The sequence below is a fragment of the Squalius cephalus genome (genome assembly GCF_949319135.1).
Source record: "Squalius cephalus genome assembly, chromosome: 19".
NCBI lineage: Eukaryota > Metazoa > Chordata > Actinopteri > Cypriniformes > Leuciscidae > Squalius > Squalius cephalus.
The window spans coordinates 26,095,502-26,116,414 of NC_137140.1; the positions used below are offsets into that span (position 1 = coordinate 26,095,502).

Below are 20,913 nucleotides of genomic sequence, written 5' to 3' on the forward strand. Positions count from 1 at the left end.
TATTTTGTACTGAAATGTCAATGTTATAGTAAATAAAATAAAATAGTATTTTCATACATTTCAACAAATTTACAGTCAACTAGAGCCACTGCATCCATCCTGTTTTTTCACTGACACAGCAATGAAAAACCCAAGTTTCCCCCTTATAATTATGGCATTGTGGTGGCATTAATGTGCGTTTAACTGTGCCATCTTTCAAACTTGACTTAAATGCACCATTGGTTTCATAATTTAAAAAAAAATAATTTTAATCATTCAGGAGAAGATTTTGTGCTTATAGCCTGCATCATCCTCTCTTCTAGAAGCTCTATAAAATGTGCATTTCACAGACAAACGCTGAGGTTATAATGTTCAGAAACAGTGTTCAAAATAAATTAACCACTCAAGTTCGTCAGCCTTAGGACAAACTTTTTCAGGAGTGGAAAAAACAGTGACAACACACTACCAGGCCTCGCCAACTTTTTTGCGGATTACGTGGGCAGAGATTATTTAAATGAGGAACATTATGACTTCATAAGATCCGGAAAAAGTTGTAGTTCTTGAAAAGTGGATTCTGTTAAACAAAATATCTCCTTTTGGAGTGGACCATGAGCTTTGTAACCCTGCAGATCTTTTTTTATGCTCAAACAGCAACATTACACACTAAATACAGTTGAAAAAGTGAAAAAGCATAATAAAACCCCTTTAAAAAAAAAAAACTTGCTTTTTTTTGTAGAAAAGGTACATCGCCATCTTGCTCCGGCTTAAGTGATTTGAGCTCACCTGACAACATAATTGCGACTTCCCAACTCATAATACAAACTCAAGTAGTGATACTGGAATAAAAAATTCCAGTGGTGAGAATGACTGATCTTTAAACTCAGTCTGCTGTCAAATAAACTGCCCATTTCTACACCGGTTCAACACCAGCTCATGCTGCGGAGAATCTTCCTCACAAGCTCCTGCAGCAGAGCTTCAGAAACCACAGTGTCATCCGACATCTTTCCACTTGACACTACAACAGGGGGTTTAGTCACTTTAAATAATCCATGCCGTTCCATTAAAATTGCAGACCCTTCTCTTCCTCTTACAAAACGTGTAGAAGAAACTCGTCCCTGGACTGGAGCAGACTACCGGAGAAAGAGAGAGGCAGAGAGAGAGGGAGAGGAAACGAAGGAAAGAGCACCTGGGGATGGACAGAGGGCTCGATGAGAAGGGGGTTCCTGAGTGACACTAATTCACTCATGATGACTTGCCGCTCTCCCCCCGCAGTACTGATTGAAGCGCAGGCCATCGGTTTGGTGCAATAACAGCGCTATTGACTTGTTGCACCGGCTCCATTTGGTTATTGCCCTGGAGGCTCCGATCAATAGACTCAGCACTAAATCTGACTAATCAGGCCCTGCAGCCTCCAAGGGTCAGGCTGAGGAAAACTCCAGAAAATCTATGCCACGAAAGAGGAAAAGAGGTAGAGAGAGAGAGAGACAGAAGAAAACACAGGAGGGGTTGAGAGAGTCCTCTAAGCTCACTGACAGCTGTGTGAATTAATTGACGAGGATTGCTGTTCTGCTATAAAACTCCTGAGCGGGAGATGGAGAGGTGGGCGGCGTGCGCGCTGAGCTGTCAAAGTGCGCCTAGTCTTCCAGTTCCTGTGACCCGACAGGTTACAGGTCAGGGGGCGCCCGTGCTGCCGAGGGACTGCACCGCAAACTAGTGTCAAGGAGGAAATCCATATCTGTGAAAAAATATGGATGTGCTTGAAACTGATTGTACTTCTTATGTAAACGAGAAGCATATTAATCATGTTCACGCAAAAAAAAGCAAAGATGAACCCGCTTGTCAATGTTTGTGGTCCCCGCTCTGTGAGCCTGTCTTTTTTTCTTCTTCTTCTCAGCTTAAGCAAGTCTGCTCTGTGATAGAATGGCTCTCTTTCCATAAACATACAGCCAGCATATCATAGTGGGACACTATGGAAAATTTATAAGGGAATGAAAATCAATAATTTATACCAAAGTCAAGCACTAGGGTTTTTTTTCCCTCCTCCGCGGCTGGTTCTGAGTGTGTGTGAGTGTATCCACATAGTGAGGGGAAGAAAAGAAGAGCAGAGGTCTGAATCTCAATGCTTTGAGAGAGAGAAAGGGAATGGAGGGCTGTGACAGACAGTCCCCCTTTTCAGCACCTTCTCTCTGAAACAAACACCAACTTCAGCCTTGTTTGTGCAGTTGTTGTTTTTTCACTTCTCTCTCTTTTTTTCTGTCATTTTCTCAGTGCCCTGCTGTCCAGGATCTTTTAGCTTACATGGGCATTTTCCTTTCTGCACACATCTACTCCCTGTAGTATCTTAGGCAGACTGAAGAGGAGAAGAACACACATGCACACACCTAAAACCAATACAAAAACACGCAGCATTCCCCTACATTGTGATTTGCACTGTTCTTAAGTACAGGCTGGACCTAGTCAACTGGTTCTACCACTTTACAATACATTAATTATGTATGCAGTAGTCATAGATCACTTTATATGTGGTAAATATTAAAAAAGAAAAGTAAAACTAAAATAATTAAAAAACAAAAGCAGAAAATTACAAAACAAAACATTAAAGATCAATAAATTATTTACATGACTTTACAATTCTGGATGACTATGAAATTAAATATTTTAGATATTAGAGTTGCACATTTTAATGTATATAAACTACAACATTTTAATTACTTTAATTTACATAAATTCATGATTTCTATGGATAAATCGTCACCCATCATGTACTGTATGGAGCACCTGAAGAACATGGCAGCTTATGGGCTCTTTCCCTCCCCAAATCAATTCAGATTCAGCTAATGGACACAAATCATCCAAACGCGGATCAGGAAATTTCAGGAGGTCATGTGGGACCATACTGGGCGGGGCATATGAGCTACTCAATGAACACCTCCAACTCAATGCTAGAAATGGCACAGGATCAGAGAAAGGCTTGGACGTATTCCTCGGGAACATACAGCACGCAAATAATTGTGATGCTGAAGGCAAACTGATTGCACATCCAAACACAACTGCGAGGTCATCATCTTTTTTCTCCAGGGGTTCACTGACCGTCCTATATTGCAATTATTCCTTGGCAGCTGTGGGCTCTGTGGATCCCCTCTGTTCTGCTGGCTTAAAGAATACTGTTTAGTTCCATTACAACTTGTGCCCTGTGATCAAACACACCCACGGCTCTCAGGTCACACAGGGGCTAAGAAATGGCTGCTAACAATGCAGCATTTAAAGCATCACACATATGCAAAGTGCCTTTTACACATGGGAGAGAGAGGCAGAGCTTGCATAAGAGAGTAATGGAGGGAGAGAGAGAGAGACTGACTACGGTAGCTTTACACTTCAGCAGGCATGTTTGTCAGATGTGATCAGCTGTTTCCTGCCATGCTCCCTCCTCTCCTGAAGACGGCATCCATCCATCTATCCATCCATCCATCCATCCATCCATCCATCCACCAGGATCTATTTTATGTGTAGTGAATAAAATACTGCCTAAAATACTGGCCATCCTTTTAAATCGCTCTCTAAGTCCACACACGGTCAAGTTCATCCGTGACCCTTCACCCCTGTACGAACCACGGCTCAACCCTGCTGTTTGCTCTCAAGCAGCCAAAGAATTCCAAACCCACAGGGCTTAGACAGTGCTTTTTCCCTCCAACACACAAGTAAAAATGCCTGAGTAACCAACAGGTACATATACTACCTCGCTGCTCTCTGCCAAATGCACAGATGCCCCATTTAGTGAGAGGGTCTGAAAGAGAAGAAAAAGAAAAGAAAAAGGGGGATGCAGACTGGCTAAGAGGGGTTTCTTTCCCTCTCCACTGCTTGGTTAACCAACTGACCTGCAGTCAAAGGAGCCTTTGTGAGCGCACTCTGGCGGTCGGCCAATCAGATCCTCGAGCTTGTCTGTCTCCAGGCGGGAAATGGTGCCCCTGGTATGCGGCGAGAAGCAGAATGCACAGACAGACAGGCCGGCTGCCGGCAGGCCCTCTCTCTTTCTTTCTTTCTCCCTCTGTCTCAAAAATGCCCAACCTCACTTCACTGAGGGGAAAATTACCTGACTGGCCCCTAGCCAGAGGACCCGCCTGCCCCAGCACCACTTATTTATTTAATAGTGTACCTCTGCCCTTGCCTCTCCATGCCCTGACACCTACTGTCTGCCAGCTACAACACATGCACACACACTCCCTGGATCCCCGAAAAAGCTTTTAAAAGTCCAAAGAGCTTCATAAAGCAAGGTGTGAAACCCACCTAGCAGCCTGAACCCAGAGGTCAGAGGGTGCTCACTGTTACCCTCTTTCCACCCAAATGGTGCTGGTGCTTGAGCCGGAGTCAACTGACTACATTACTACATAACCTGCTCACAAACAAGCATGCATGCATGTAACTTTTGATTTACATATAATCATTTAGCAGGCACATTTATCCAAAGGGACTTACAAATGAGAAACACCACAAGCAATTTATCATAGAAGAGCCAACAATATTGGAAGTACTGCAACGGGAAGTTTCATGAGTAACCCAGAGTGGAACAGAAGTACATATACAGTGGGGAGAACAAGTATTTGATACACTGCCGATTTCGCAGGTTTTTCTACTTACAAAGCATGTAGAGGTCTGTAATTTTTATCATAGGTACACTTGAACTGTGAGAGACGGAATCTAAAACAAGAATCCAGAAAATCACATTGTATGATTTTTAAATAATTAATTTGCATTTTATTGCATGACATAAGTATATGATCACCTACCAACCAGTAAGAATTCCGGCTCTCACAGACCTGTTAGTTTTTCTTTAAGAAGCCCTCCTGTTCTCCACTCATTACCTGTATTAACTGCACCTGTTTGAACTCGTTACCTGTATAAAAGACACCTGTCCACACACTCCAACCTCTCCACAATGGCCGAGACCAGAGAGCTGTGTAAGGACATCAGGGATAAAATTGTAGACCTGCACAAGGCTGGGATGGGTTACAGGACAATAGCCAAGCAGCTTGGTGAGAATGCAACAACTGTTGGTGCAATTATTAGAAAATGGAAGAAGTTCAAGATGACGGTCATTCAATCACCCTCGGTCTGGGGCACCATGCAAGATCTCACCTCGTGGGGCATCAATGATCATGAGGAAGGTGAGGGATCAGCCCAGAACTACACGGCAGGACCTGGTCAATGACCTGAAGAGAGCTGGGACCACAGTCTCAATGAAAACCATTAGTAACACACTACGCCGTCATGGATTAAAATCCTGCAGCACACGCAAGGTCCCCCTGCTCAAGCCAGCGCATGTCCAGGCCCGTCTGAAGTTTGCAAATGACCATCTGAATGATCCAGAGGAGGAATGGGAGAAGATCATGTGGTCTGATGAGACAAAAATAGAGCTTTTTGGTCTAAACTCCACTCGCCGTGTTTGCAGGAAGAAGAAGGATGAGTACAACCCCAAGAACACCATCCCAACCGTGAAGCATGGAGGTGGAAACATCATTCTTTGGGGATGCTTTTCTGCAAAGGGGACAGGACGACTGCACCGTAATGAGGGGAGGATGGATGGGGCCATGTATCGCGAGATCTTGGCCAACAACCTCCTTCCCTCAGTAAGAGCATTGAAGATGGGTCGTGGCTGGGTCTTCCAGCATGACAACGACCCGAAACACACAGCCAGGGCAACTAAGGAGTGGCTCCGTAAGAAGCATCTCAAGGTCCTGGAGTGGCCTAGCCAGTCTCCAGACCTGAACCCAATAGAAAATCTTTGGAGGGAGCTCAAAGTCCGTATTGCCCAGCGACAGCCCCGAAACCTGAAGGATCTGAAGAAGGTCTGTATGGAGGAGTGGGCCAAAATCCCTGCTGCAGTGTGTGCAAACCTGGTCAAGAACTACAGGAAACGTATGATTAATTGCAAACAAAGGTTTCTGTACCAAAAATCAAGATCTGCTTTTCTGATGTATCAAATACTTATGTCATGCAATAAAATGCAAATTAATTACTTAAAAATCATACAATGTGATTTTCTGGATTTTTATTTTAGATTCCTTCACTCACAGTTGAAGAGTACCTATGATAAAAATTACAGACTTCTATATGCTTTGTAAGTGGCAGTGTATCAAAATCTTTTTTCAAAATAGGCAGTGTATCAAATACTTATTCTCCCCACTGTACATGCATAAAAATGTATATATTATATATATATATATATATATATATATATATATATATATATATATATATATATATATATATACACACACACACACACACATATTAATTAAAAAAAATTAATGGATTAATTTTAATAAATGATCATTCTAACAATAATAATTCTGCAAATGAGTAGCTGATTATCTCTTCAACAATCCAAAGCACAAACTGCCACAAATGAAACTGAAAGTAAGTCGCAGACACTCAACACTCATCTTCATTAAAAGTATTGTGACTAAATTATCTTACCAGTGCTGATGCCGCTCTCTCTCCTATTGTGGTCTTTGAGCTTGAAATTAGCTGATGATAAAGTATATAATGATAATTATCTGAAATAAAATGTAATAAATCAGACAGCTATCCGATCAGTAAAAACACATGAAGTGGCCAGGTGTAAACAGGACCTAGAACATGGCACAGAAAATGATCAAAATTAGTCTGAAAACCTGATAAACCAGATGAGAGAGGAACAGAACTAGACAGGGATCAGATGAAGGTGTGAGGTCTGTTTACAGACTGATGGTGTCAATCTCCCCCACACTGTCTGTTCATAGTTTACCTGGTATTTCACACTCTCTCACACACACACACAGGCCTTATACTAGAATAAGACAGAACACATCAAATTCTGTTATAAAACATGTAGAGCGGGGAAACGGGCCCATTTTCTCCTCTCTACATCTCTCACTCTTTGTCATTCTTTCTCTTTATATTTATCATTCACTCTATTTCTGTCTGTGGCCAGACTGTTTCTCACAGTTATCAGTTGTCAGCTTTCTGGCTTGACATTTATGAGTGTACGGCTGCCCCTAAGCAATGCCATTTAAACACTTGCACACACGCACACAATCCCAAATCTTGGGTTACATGATAAATATTATGTTTATTATATATTTATTATATTATATATATTATATCATTATTATGATTATAGAACACAACAACAAGATTCCGGAAGTAAAAACCCTATTAGTTTTCTTCATAAAGAAATGAATTGGTAAGATTGACTCAAAAATGCAGTAAAAACGGCAAAAAGTACTGTAAAAATATAAATTTCTTCCAAAAAAATAATAAAAAAATCGTATTATCCCCAAACGTTTGAACGGTAGTGTACTTCTGTAGAAGTCAGTGTTATTTTCACTTTATTTTTAAGTGTTTAATTGCCATATTTGAAGTAAAGAACTACACAGCCTATAATCCTGAATAGAGATCCACCAATCAGAGTAGCTGTTGTTTCCAGTGCAAAAGAAATTGTGCCAAAAGAGCTCAGCAGTGACTGCCCACTCCTATCAAAATGCAGATGATCCCTGTACAATCTTAAACTATTTAAATATTTGAATATTAATCAATTTTTATATACAAATTTTACAATACAAACCCTTTTACAATAAACAACAAAAAAAAGCTGTTTTCCCCCCATATTTCCATATACATTGTTTCTTTAAATCAAAGTTTGATTTAACAAACAAGCATTTCAGAGCTTGTTTATTTTAAGGTTTCATTGAAGTATTTTTTTTTTTAAATAAATAAATAAATAAATACAATTTTATAAAATAATAAAATATGCAAACAATATTTCAGAAACCAAGGCTGCTAAAAAAGTGGGCAGTCAATGTTGGGCTCTATATGGTAATTAATGTATCATTAACAGGATTAGTTCACTTTCAAAAGAAATGTTGCTGGTAATTTACTCACCCCGATGTCATCCAAGATATCCATGTCTTTCTTTCTTCAGTCGAAAAGAAATTAATGTTTTTGAGGAAAACATTCCAGGATTTTTCTACACAGAATGGCAACCAACTTCAATGGCAACCAACTATTCCAATGTTCAAAAAAGGTTCAAATGTCCGTCTCAATGCAGCTTCAAAGTCTCTACACGATCCCAGTCGAGAAATAAGGGTCTTATATAGCAAAACGATCGGTCATTTTCTAAAAAAAAAAAAAGAAAAAGAAAAAGAAATATATATATATATATATATATATATATATATATATATATATATATATATATATATATATATATATATATATATATATATATACATATATATATACACTCACCTAAAGGATTATTAGGAACACCACACTAATACTGTGTTTGACCCCCTTTCGCCTTCAGAACTGCCTTAATTCTACGTGGCATTGATTCAACAAGGTGCTGAAAGCATTCTTTAGAAATGTTGGCCCATATTGATAGGATAGCATCTTGCAGTTGATGGAGATTTGTGGGATGCACATCCAGGGCATGAAGCTCCCGTTCCACCACATCCCAAAGATGCTCTATTGGGTTGAGATCTGGTGACTGTGGGGGCCATTATTTTAGTACAGTGTACTCATTGTCATGTTCAAGAAACCAATTTGAAATGATTCGAGCTTTGTGACATGGTGCATTATCCTGCTGGAAGTAGCCATCAGAGGATGGGTACATGGTGGTCATAAAGGGATGGACATGGTCAGAAACAATGCTCAGGTAGGCCGTGGCATTTAAACGATGCCCAATTGGCACTAAGGGGCCTAAAGTGTGCCAAGAAAACATCCCCCACACCATTACACCACCACCACCAGCCTGCACAGTGGTAACAAGGCATGATGGATCCATGTTCTCATTCTGTTTACGCCAAATTCTGACTCTACCATCTGAATGTCTCAACAGAAATCGAGACTCATCAGACCAGGCAACATTTTTCCAGTATTCAGCTGTCCAATTTTGGTGAGCTCGTGCAAATTGTAGCCTCTTTTTCCTATTTGTAGTGGAGATGAGTGGTACCCGGTGGGGTCTTCTGCTGTTGTAGCCCATCCGCCTCAAGATTGTGCGTGTTGTGGCTTCACAAATGCTTTGCTGCATACCTCGGTTGTAACGAGTGGTTATTTCAGTCAAAGTTGCTCTTCTATCAGCTTGAATCAGTCGGCCCATTCTCCTCTGACCTCTAGCATCAACAAGGCATTTTCGCCCACAGGACTGCCGCATACTGGATGTTTTTCCCTTTTCACACCATTCTTTGTAAACCCTAGAAATGGTTGTGCGTGAAAATCCCAGTAACTGAGCAGATTGTGAAATACTCAGACCGGCCCGTCTGGCACCAACAACCATGCCACGCCGCTCAAAATTGCTTAAATCACCTTTCTTTCCCATTCTGACATTCAGTTTGGAGTTCAGGAGATTGCCTTGACCAGGACCACACCCCTAAATGCATTGAAGCAACTGCCATGTGATTGGTTGATTAGATAATTGCATTAATGAGAAATTGAACAGGTGTTCCTAATAATCCTTTAGGTGAGTATATATATATATATATATATATATATATATATATATATATATATATATATATATATATACTTTTAAACCACAAATGCCCGTCTTGTACCATCTCTGAGATACGCCACGTATTACGTCATCACGTTGAAAAGATCACGGAAATTTTTTTAAATAATAATAATAATAAACTAAAACAAAGATGTCGGACGATTTTGAAGTTGGAGGAGAAAATGAGATGACATTTTTCGCCCTTCCCTACCTTTTTGAACTGGAGTACACAGACAAATAACTTAGATAGATGACGTGATGCGTGACCTTTCCAACGTGATGATGCAATGCCTGGCGCATCTCAGAGATGGTACACGACGAGCATTTGTGGTTAAAAAGTGTGTATATATATATATATATATATATATTTATTTGTTTTTAATTTAAAAAAAATTTTTTTTAGAAAATGACCGATCGTTTCGCAAGATACGACCCTTATTTCTCGACTGGGATCGTGTAGAGACTTTGAAGCTGCATTGAGACGGACATTTGAACCATATTTGAACATTGGTATAGTTGGTTGCAATTGAAGTCCATTCTGTGTAGAAAAATCCTGGAATTTTTTTTCTCAAAAACCTTAATTTCTTTTTGACTGAAGAAAGACATGAGTAAATTATCAGCAACATTTTTTTTGAACTAATCCTTTAAGGCAGCATTTGTTTGCAGAGCACTGACATCCCAGATAACTAAAGCAGATTGTGGCAAATTCTATTATTGACCAATCAGAAGGAGAATACATGCAAGGAACGATCTGAGCGGTTAACCTTGGGAGCTCAGGAGGGGGTAATACACCTCAACACACTTTCGTCTGCCAAAATCGCCCTCATCCTTATCTGATCTTTCATTTGGGTTAAGTACCTCAATGCCTGACTTCCCACGCAAGCAGCAAGAGTTAGAAGTAAGTTTGATGGGAGGGCAGACCGAGTGAATTCGGCTTACACATGGAGTTGGAGCTGCATATTTTGCCTGTGTGGCAGGCTGCTGGTTTAGTTAAAGACTATAGTTAAAACGGCCATGGAGGAGAGCATGGCTCAGTGAGAAAAGGCAGAGCACAAGCAGAGTGTCTCTATTTAGGCTCTTAGCCACAGTGGGCATTTAATAAGAGAGAATGTTATGTTTTGGGAAATCTAATTTGAGGCTCTTGTTTGTTTTCCTGGCTTTATTTTGAAAAAGCAGACCTTTTTTTTTTTACGCCTCCCGCTCTAGAGACGAGACGAGACCGATCGTCATGAGTTTCTAACAGCAAGTCTTTATGAAGTAAAGCCCTGAGAATCTTTTAGCGTTCAATAAAATACACTTTTCTGAGTCCTATATTAAATTAGGGACATAATTAATTGCAAGGTTATTTTCCATGTCAGCAAAGCATATGTACGTATACGGTTATATTCAGATTTTCCACGAAAATATTAGCCACCATCCTCTGCCTAATTGAGACTTATTCCCTTTGGGGAGGAAGAGGAGGTCGCTGGGCGTTAATTAATCCTGGTTTTTAAAAGTAAATGACATTCATTAGCAGGGACCGGAGCCAAATAAGACTATTTACATGCCGATAATCTGGACGGTTCCTCTGCTGTTTCTTTAATGTTACGGAACTACCTCTGCGGAGAGGATGAGAACAATCACGCCCCCTTTTCCTGTCTTCACTTTTACAACAATTAAAAGAGAGCGAACAGATGGAGCCGTGGCCGTGCGAGCACGTTAAGATGCCCTTCATCTTCTCCTTATTTTCCATTACCGCTGCTAAAGACTTGCGTTATACACTCAAGTATATAAACACACGAAGATAAAGCCAATCCCAATGATGCTAGTGATAAATTACCGAACAGATACGGCAAAAACAGTCAAGGTAACTACGCAAATTAAACGAATAATGCATTGAGGCACAATAAACAGCCATGTCTTGTTCGAAAACCCATTTTTATCCTCATGACAAAACATTTCCAGAATGACAGAAAGGTCTTTGTATGACCTCTTGCTCTTGTTCACACACACATACACATCGCCCACACACAGACGGTTAACAATGAATTTGTTAAGACTGCCTAAGCTTCTGCAAGGAGCAGGGAATTAAATAACAGTGGATTTATTGTGCATCGGCCATCTACTAACATTGGTGCTGGCCACCTAATCAAGACATCGGATCCTTTTCTGAGAATTTAAACTAAAAGTATGAAACAAACAGCCGATGGGAGGAGAGTTTGAGTCCAATTTGAATTAACCTCTCTCAATTGTCTTCTGCTGTAACACGTTCCTCCGGATTTTATTTTCACTAGCACGGCTACCAAGGGCAGAGGTTAAACCTTTAAATGCATAATTCTCAGAAACTAAGCGTTCTGGTGGTTGAAGTTGGTAGTGAGAAGTTGTTTTGTATTGATGTACACCGACCAGATGGTGACGTAGACTTCTTACCTGTGCTTCATTTGTATGTATGATTAATGCCCTGGGTTAATCTTGGCTCCTATAGATGGCTTGTTTCCGGGCTACGATCAAACAGTGCGCTGACAGGCTTTTCAGGAAAGAGCGAAAGAGACGGGCCTGATCAGCCTCTCTCTCTTTCTCTGTCAGTCTGAGAGAGTCAGCTCTGACAGTGTCAGAGGTAGTTTCAAAGACAGGGCCGCCTCATGTCAGGCCGCCACAAAGAGAGATAAAACACGAGCCGACATGCGCTTCGTTTAGGTCCATTCATTAAGCTTTTATGTACAAAACCTCCAGTGTGAATGGATATGGAAGTGAAGCTGAAGATGCCATTTTTCTTACTTCCTTTCAGTGAATTAAAGGGTTATAGATCAGGTGATCTGACTGAGGATATGACTGAGCAGGACATTGTGGGACCACTGCAAACACAGTGTATAATATTCATGAATTCTGACTATGATCTGCAGTATGTTTCTTACTCTTTCCATTCTGGTTCTCTTGAAATTCTCTGTGCTAATATCAATCCTTCAATCAATGTACCAGAATGAGCTGATTGTAAAGAGCAGTTTAGATTTAAGAATGAAACAATTAAGATACACTGCACAAATGCTCAATGCGTATGTACTCACCAATGCCGAGCTGATGGTTGTAGATCTATTGAAAAATGGCTCTCTGGTTTTATGGCACTGTATGTCATAAGAGGATGACCTTGTTTGAAAAAAGCCCTTTTCTTATGAGTCTAGTTTTCCTTGTGGATGTCAGGTAAACTAATTTTATTTACAGATACTTTTTGTGATTTTGATCCTGCCTGAATCCAATCTGTGTTTTTTTTTTCCTCACAAATTAAAATTGTAATGTTTTATTTTTTAATGTATTTAGACAAAATAGTATTGAATTTGAATACTGTCCATAACATGGAAATTATTGGCTTATCGGCATTGTAGTATCAATGCATCCCTAACATATACAAGCCTTGTTTTTTTCAGTGGATTTAGATTTTTTTTGATGCACATACAGTGGGGAGAACAAGTATTTGATACACTGCCGATTTTGCAGGTTTTCCCACTTACAAAGCATGTAGAAGTCTGTCATTTTTATCATAGGTACTCTTCAACTGTGAGTGACAGAATCTAAAACAAAAATCCAGAAAATCAGGAGGTCCTCTTAAAGAAAAACTAACAGGTCTGTGAGAGCCGGAATTCTTACTGGTTGGTAGGTGATCAAATACTGATGTCATGCAATAAAATGCAAATTAATTATTTAAAAATCATACAATGTGATTTTCTGGATTTTTGTTTTAGATTCCGTCTCTCACAGTTGAAGTGTACCTATGATAAAAATTACAGACCTCTACATGCCTTTGTAAGTAGGAAAACCTGCAAAATCGGCAGTGTATCAAATACTTGTTCTCCCCACTGTATCTAGTCAAAAGACACTCCCACTTTAGTCCAAACTAGATCCCATCTGAATCAGTAAACGAAATCACAGCTTTCCTCTGTAAACCCTAACTGCCATTTGGAAAACTAACACCATCCAGATACACACTAATAAAATGCTAAATGTGTGTCAGTCCTGTGTGACCTCGGGCTTCTAGTTGTGTTAGGCAATTGGTCACAGCCCGTGAAAACTAAGATGGTGGCCATTGTTTCACCTGCCACTGATCTTTGTCTCACTAAGTACAATGATTAAGGAATCAAACCTGTGGGAATAAGACAAAAGGATGCGCAGAGAGACAGGAAAATGTGTCTAGGCCCACATCAGCCCCCAGGGTAGGGTGCGGGGTGCGAGACGGAGAGAGCCCGACTGGTGGCTATTTTCGATCCAACAAATGGGGGATCGGGTGACGGCTACCGATGGCCCCACCACCTCAATTCCAGCCCAGAGCACCCTGGTATCTCCTCCCATAGATCCACTTACAGGGCCCACACAAAAGAGCCACACAAAAACCCAGCCAAGCTCAGGTGAGAGAAAACTTGGCCGGGTCATTGAGTTACTTGTTTTCAATACACCCTCTTCCAGGCTGGTGTGCGTTTACAAGCACTTACTCTGGATACTCGATGAGAGACGTAGTGGCTAAGTAGCATTAGATGAGCAGCACGCAGCTATAGCCATGGATACCTTACAAGACTTACAATAGTTAAAGTTTTGAGTGACACTGATGACATTGGTCATGATACTCATGCTGTTTCTCTTCCCTGTACAGGTTTAGCTGGATTTTGCAGAGTAAAATCCTCCCTGCACTGATAAAAATGGGTGCGCATCATCCAACCTGACCTCTTAGCTTTCAAATCGATCTACTTATCAGCCAGATCAAAGACGCTCGCCGCTGATGTACATTTAACCTTACCCAGGTCCTCCCAGATCATGTCTAAATATTAATGATAATAAAGTCTCACACCCTTCCTGTGTCAGCCAATTACACCACGTATTGATCTGCGAATCTCTTGGCCAATTAAAACGCAGCCGTCGTAATGCGTTTAGGCACTTCAAAGGAAAGCGCCATTGATTTGTTTCTGGATCTTAGTGTTTACCGTTAGCAGAAGGGGGAAAAGGAGAAAACATTTTATTCAGCAGGTTGGAGAGGAAGTACTCAGACCCAGATGCAAGTTCGGCTCAATATGGTCACTCCTTCCAGCTGGCTTAAAAAGCACCCAGTCCCGACCACCAACACATCAAACAGCGCTAGAAAGATGAGGCTGAACAATCCACGCACTTTACATAATAAGGGCTACAGGGCTTTCTAAGGGCTAAATTGAAGAATTTCAATAAAATACGGCACAATAAATATCCAGCGCATTAATAATACAGCCTCTGATGCAATGAAGTGCACGTTGCATCACTGCAAACAGCTTTTTGGCCTGGATCAATGAAAGAAAATGATTTGGTGTCCTTAATATATTAATTATATTATATTATATTAATTTAAAAAAATAAACAAATTTAAGTTTTAATATATTTTATATATAATAAATATAAATGTATTAATATATTTTATTAATATTATATTTTAATTATATTATATAATTCATTACATATTACATATATAAATTAAAAAAATACATTTGTCATTAAATACTACAAATATTACTGCTTTTTATGACAAATTGCTTTTGATGTTCCTTATTTGAATGTCGCTTTGAATAAAAGCATCTCTTAAATTAATAAATGTTAAATAATAATAAGTTATAAAATTATGAAAAAAAGTTATGAAAATGCAAGGCTGAAGGTTTTACCATGGACATCAAACTTCTAGTCTGGTCTTCTGACCCTTTAACTCAAATCAGCACCAGCAGTCAACTTGAACAAGCAGAACACACATTTATTACCACGGCCTGCAGCCTCATGTAAACACTAATAGCGCCGGGGGCCAACAACATTTCTCTCCTTGGGATCACATCAACAGTCAAGAGGGAGGTGGCATTAGAAATCCCCAGTGTAAATTTTGTGTGGAGATCAGAGCAGAATATTCATCTTGAGAAGAAAACGGAAAAGAGACTGAAGTATTAAAAAAAGAGTTAGAAAACTGTTGAAAGCTAATGACCACAGATTAAACGCTGAATGACTTTATGAGCACAAAGGTTAATCTCCATATGGGTTGTGTGTCATCCATTTCTTTGGAGGAAGGCCATTAACTGAATAGATCATTAAAATACATTCCGAACAAGAAAAAAAAAACTTTCTTTTAAAGAGCCCTTGGAATCACTTGACTACCACAGTTTTCACTTCTGTGTAATTTCCACTTTTCACAGTACTATAGATGTCAAAGCTAATAGACGTGGACTAAAAACTACAAAAGGCCAATTAAAAAAAATACCTTGATACATGTATATCAGAGCTTTACTCGCGGGATGGTCTGAAGATGCAAAACAATGGCACGTGTCTTTGGCCATTATGTGCTGGACTAGGAGTCTCTCACTGTTGCGGGCTTGCAGTGGACCAGTCCTCACTGCTGTCTTTGTACTGGTCTGTGAGGAAGGGTCATCACAAAGACCTCGTTGAGAGGACACAATACAGCACAACTCAGCGCTGTAGCCCTGGCCTGCTCATCTTCCAGGCACAGCTAGAGCAAGCCTATTCAACTGAGGAGAGACCCTGGCCCCAGAAAGATAAACCTCACAATGAAGCCACATCAAAACAAAACAACTGAAGACACAACGACAAGAAAGAAAACGACTTGAGAGCGAAGGAACAATGTGAATAGGAACCTTGAGGGTTTTAGTTACAATATACCAATGTGGGAAAATAGGAGGGCAAAATTCCATAGAGTAAATAAATGAAGCCTTCAAGTGGGTAATAGAAGTGCTGATTGGTGAAGATGGGTCAGCACTTCCAGGGTCAGAACTATAATGAGGTGGCCAGAGTGAAGGGATGTGAAGGGAGCATGCTAACACTCACTCAAGCCATTGATTGATTTACGGGCAGAAGACAATGTGAGCCACTCTCACTCTCTGGATGGGAGTCTAGTGCGAAAATGACCAAAATACATACTCAAGCATTGACTAAAAGAAAAGCACACAGTGAAAGCAAAATAAACCGATGGAATATGTGCAAGAAGTGTATTACAAAACATATTGTACATACGACGCAAATACTCATGTTAAGACTTTTTAATCAAACAAATGTGCTCCTTAGAAGTTTAAAGTAAATATGAAAAATTCACATTCAAATTCAATTCCTAAATTTGAATTGAGTTACCAAACAGGATGCAGAATTGCATTTAAAGTGCCAATTATGCTATTTCAAAAGGTTCCTAATTTTGTTTTAGAGGTCTCCTACAATTGATTTACATGTATCCAAGGCCAAAAAAACACTTTAATTTTCTCATAATATACATCGCAGTGTGACCTCTTTTCTCACAGTGTCTGAAATGGTTCAATAAAGAATTAAGTCTCTCTAAACCCCTCCTTTCAGAGAGCCTACTCTGATCTCATTGGCCAGACGGCCCAGTCTGTTGCAATTAGTCTATCACTTACAGTGCATGTCGGAAACATTTCAGCTCTGGAGGCTTCCTCGGAGCTGGTATACACAGAGTGATATAAACAGTAACGTTGGCATTATGCAATTTTTTTTACAAAACCTACGTAGGTTTGTGCAGGAAGTAAGGCTGGAATTACTGACGGCTTGTTTGAGGCAGTTCAGAATCAGTTCTTTTCACACAAACACACACACACACACACACACACAGATGGATAGATTGATAGATGGATAGACAGAAAGAAGCCGTTTTTTTCTGGAAGAACATGTATTTAGAAATAAATAGGGTCTACTCTATTCTGTTTGGACTGATGTGATAGAACATTAAGGCAGGACAAAGCGTCTCAGACTTTAGATACTCGCATTACACTGTTTGTTCTCGGGATGTCTCGCTTTTGCTCTGCTTCATGCGCTACCAAAAACTATAATGAAAGATCTGTGAAAGGAAAGCAGTGTTTAAGATGGTTTATGTGAAGCCTAAAATGCTTGACCACAGGGCAGTTTTAGACAGGACTTTACGCATCCACATCTTATTAAATAAAGCTTAAGTCTGCCAGCGAGGTTTGCTTAAAATGCAAGCACAGAACCTCCGTGTGTCTGCCGTTCAAGCAAGCAAACAGTCTGGCAACATCACAAAAATGTCTCCGGAAAGTGCCCGCTCACATGCGTGTGATAAGCAGGTATGTACTCAGGTCAGCTGAGGTTTGGGATTTGAACCCCATCAGCAAATAGGCTGGGAAAGTGACACGAGCCTGCCAGGCCAATGGGGATAAAGTCCTGACAACCTCCTCATAACGTTAGCCCTGGCGCCATCACCGCTGACTCTTCCTGAGCACTGGCTAGCAGACAGGAAGCATCATCGTAACCAAACAAACAGTGAAATACACAAACGGACTGACCGGGTCACCAGAGAACTTCTGGATGGATATGCATGTGAACATGAACAAACAGAAATTTCAACTCACCCCATAATGTACTGAACACACACACAAGTTTGGTTCACCATATTGGTGAGGACATTGCATAGTCTTCCAACGATTTTGTATAAGGTTAATGACATTTTCTATTGCCTAACCCAACCCAACCCATACCCATAAACCTACCTATCACAGAAATGTGCAAAACACTATTGAAATAAAAACATGTTTTGGCCAACTTATAAGCCTTTTTGACTAGTGAGGACCAGCACACACACACACACACACACACACACTTAGGCAATGGAAGACTATTTGAAAGAGAGAGAGAGAGAGAGAGAGAGAGAGAGAGAGAGAGAGAGAGAGAGAGAGAGAGAGAGAGAGAGAGAGAGAGAGAGAGAGAGAGAGAGAGAGAGAGAGATACATGAGATACATGCTGGCACCTGAATTGGGGAGGATATTTAATTACAGAGCTCTTGTGAATGAAGACCATTCCTTCGAGAATGTGCGAGCTTGCGTGTTACTGGCCATGTCAACGTAATTACGCTTAGCCTCTGAATTTAGGAGAGGATGGAACAGAATGTTTGTATGACCTCACTCACTGTCAACAAATGTCAGTGTCCAATCCAGCTATTACTCTAGTCATTACAATCACTAAATAAGTTAAAACTCAACCACATCAGCTGATATGAAGCTTACAACTTTCACACTATATGTACATGTTAGTAATGCCCAGAAAATGTGAAAATTCTGCATTCTCTTGTGTCACTGTCCAAGTCAATACAAACTTAAAATTTGTTCCATCCCTATTCAAACCCAGTTTTCAGGAGTGAAACAGGATAAAAAAGGGCAGGTTTTTACCCATTGAAAACTGACTGGACCTTGAAATGTTCCATACAATTTTTTGAATTATTTTACTTATTACAACATTTGTGACCCTGCCTGTGAAAACTCAGCTAAAGTCATTTTTTTGTGATTCAGTGTTTTTTACATAAAATCATCCTACACAATGTAAAGAACATTCTGTGAAAATATAACCTTGATATCTTTAAAATTGACTGAGTAAGGCCATGTCAAAGATTTGCTAAAATTAGGCCTCAGAAAATCATATTTTTGAGAAATTCCAATTTAAAGATAAGTTATTTTTTTAAAACTGCAACACATTTGATCCATAGTTATCCTGCATATGTGACTTATAACACATTAAAGTTGAGATTCTCCCCTTTTTAGTGATATATGACACATCAGTGGAAAAATTCTTAAAGTTTTGTAAAACAGATCTATTTATTATGATGTACATGTCCAAAAAGCTAAAAGCATAAAAACATTGAAAACGAATGGGGGTACCACAAGAGCTTGATCATAGCAACAATTACCATGTCAATTCAGTGGAATGATTTGTATAACTTTATTAGTAAAATGAAATATCAGTGAAATGTCAATAATATATCAATTAAATAACATACCATTTCTCTTTCTCTGAAATTATCATTCTCTTACTGGCCCACGGTGTAACATTGAGTAAATCTGGAGTAAAAAAAAAAAAAAAAAAAAAAAATTTCAAGGGATAGTTTACCCAAAAACTACAATTCTGCCATAATTTACTCACCCTGATGTTGTTCCAAACCTGTATGAGTTTCTTTTTTCTGCTGAACAAAAAATAAGATATTTTAAAGAATGTTTGTAACCAGACAGTTGACGGCACCCATTGACTTCCATAGGTGCCGCCAACTGTCTGGTTACCAACATTCTTTAAAATATCTTATTTTTTGTTAAACAGAAGCAATAAACTTATACAGGATTGGAATAACATGAGGGTGAGTATGAGTATGAGTAAATCATTTTTGGGTGAACTATCCCTTTAACAGGTCAGTCTCAAACTTTGTACACATTCTAAAATTGTCTAGATGCAAAATAAAATCCTGAGTGACAGCAACTCTCCCTCCTTGAAAAATAAAGAACACTTTCCCCCATTGAAATACTTGCAGTTGCAAGAGAAACTGATTTTCAGTTTCACATCTGGACTTCCAGCATTCGAAGCAAATTCTTCTTGCTGGTGTTCCCACTTCATGTTCGCCAGACAAATAGCTTGGGGTTCAATCACCAAAACTGGCTTGTCCTCCTCCTCATGTTGGTCACTGCCTGAAAAAGCAAAGATCATTTTTTTTCCAATTCAAAGCAAGATACCTAAAAACATGATTGTGTAACATGCAAGAATGGGAAGTGGGTTTAATTCCACATTTAAAATGGATAAATGAAGCATTTTATATGAAAATATCAGAAAATATTTTTTTAGTTTAGTCAGACTGGGTCTGATTAATTGAGGGGAGGGCATAGGAACAAGAAACAGCCTATAGGTGGTAGGCAGACTTCAATTCAGAGTGTAATGAAACAAATAAACATCATGCCATAAACGTAATTAATTTAAACTGACTAAATCCCAATCAACAAATGTAATAAACATTTAAATCCACTATTTTTGCATCACAGATATGTGTTAGCATTACATTGGCTGGACACTAACAGTATACATTTACATATTTAGCATAAAAAAATAATAACAAAAACTTACCGTCAAATTCCTCGTCAGTTTCGTCAAAGAAGTGTCCTGTTCATCATCACAATCATCCTCCAGAAAATAATCCGCAATAAAACCGGTTAAATCATAATTTGGGTTCAATTCCACCGAGATTAATATCAAGCAAGCTGTTTAAGCAAGCAGCTATTTTCCGTTCCTGCTCATACTTCGGTGTCGCCGGCAAAGCCATGGCCATGTCAGATGTCAAAACAACGTTACCATCATCCAGCAAATAACACGTAGCAGGCCAAAATTGTCCTTAAAATAAGTTTAATATTATTGGCAGCATACTAAGCTACAAAACAAATAAGCAGTTCTTAAAATATTGGCTATGACAAGAAAAAATCACCACAGACATCTAAACCCGCGGCTTAAATCTCTCTCTTTTTTGCATTGTGTTGACCTGATTACCGGCGCTCGCGGATTGATATTAAAGTCTGTTTTTACTCTTTCTAATAGAAAATACACAGAAAAGAAGTTCCTGAACCGATTGATATACGAATCAGCAGTGTTGTTGC

At 39.5% G+C, this 20,913-nt stretch overlaps 1 protein-coding gene across 8 annotated transcripts in view; it reads right to left on the reverse strand.

Annotated features, from left to right (window-relative positions):
- vti1a (vesicle transport through interaction with t-SNAREs 1A) overlaps positions 1-20,913 on the reverse strand; it is a 144,814-nt gene that overhangs the window by 14,917 nt on the left and 108,984 nt on the right. The gene's annotated exons all lie outside the window — the stretch shown is intronic.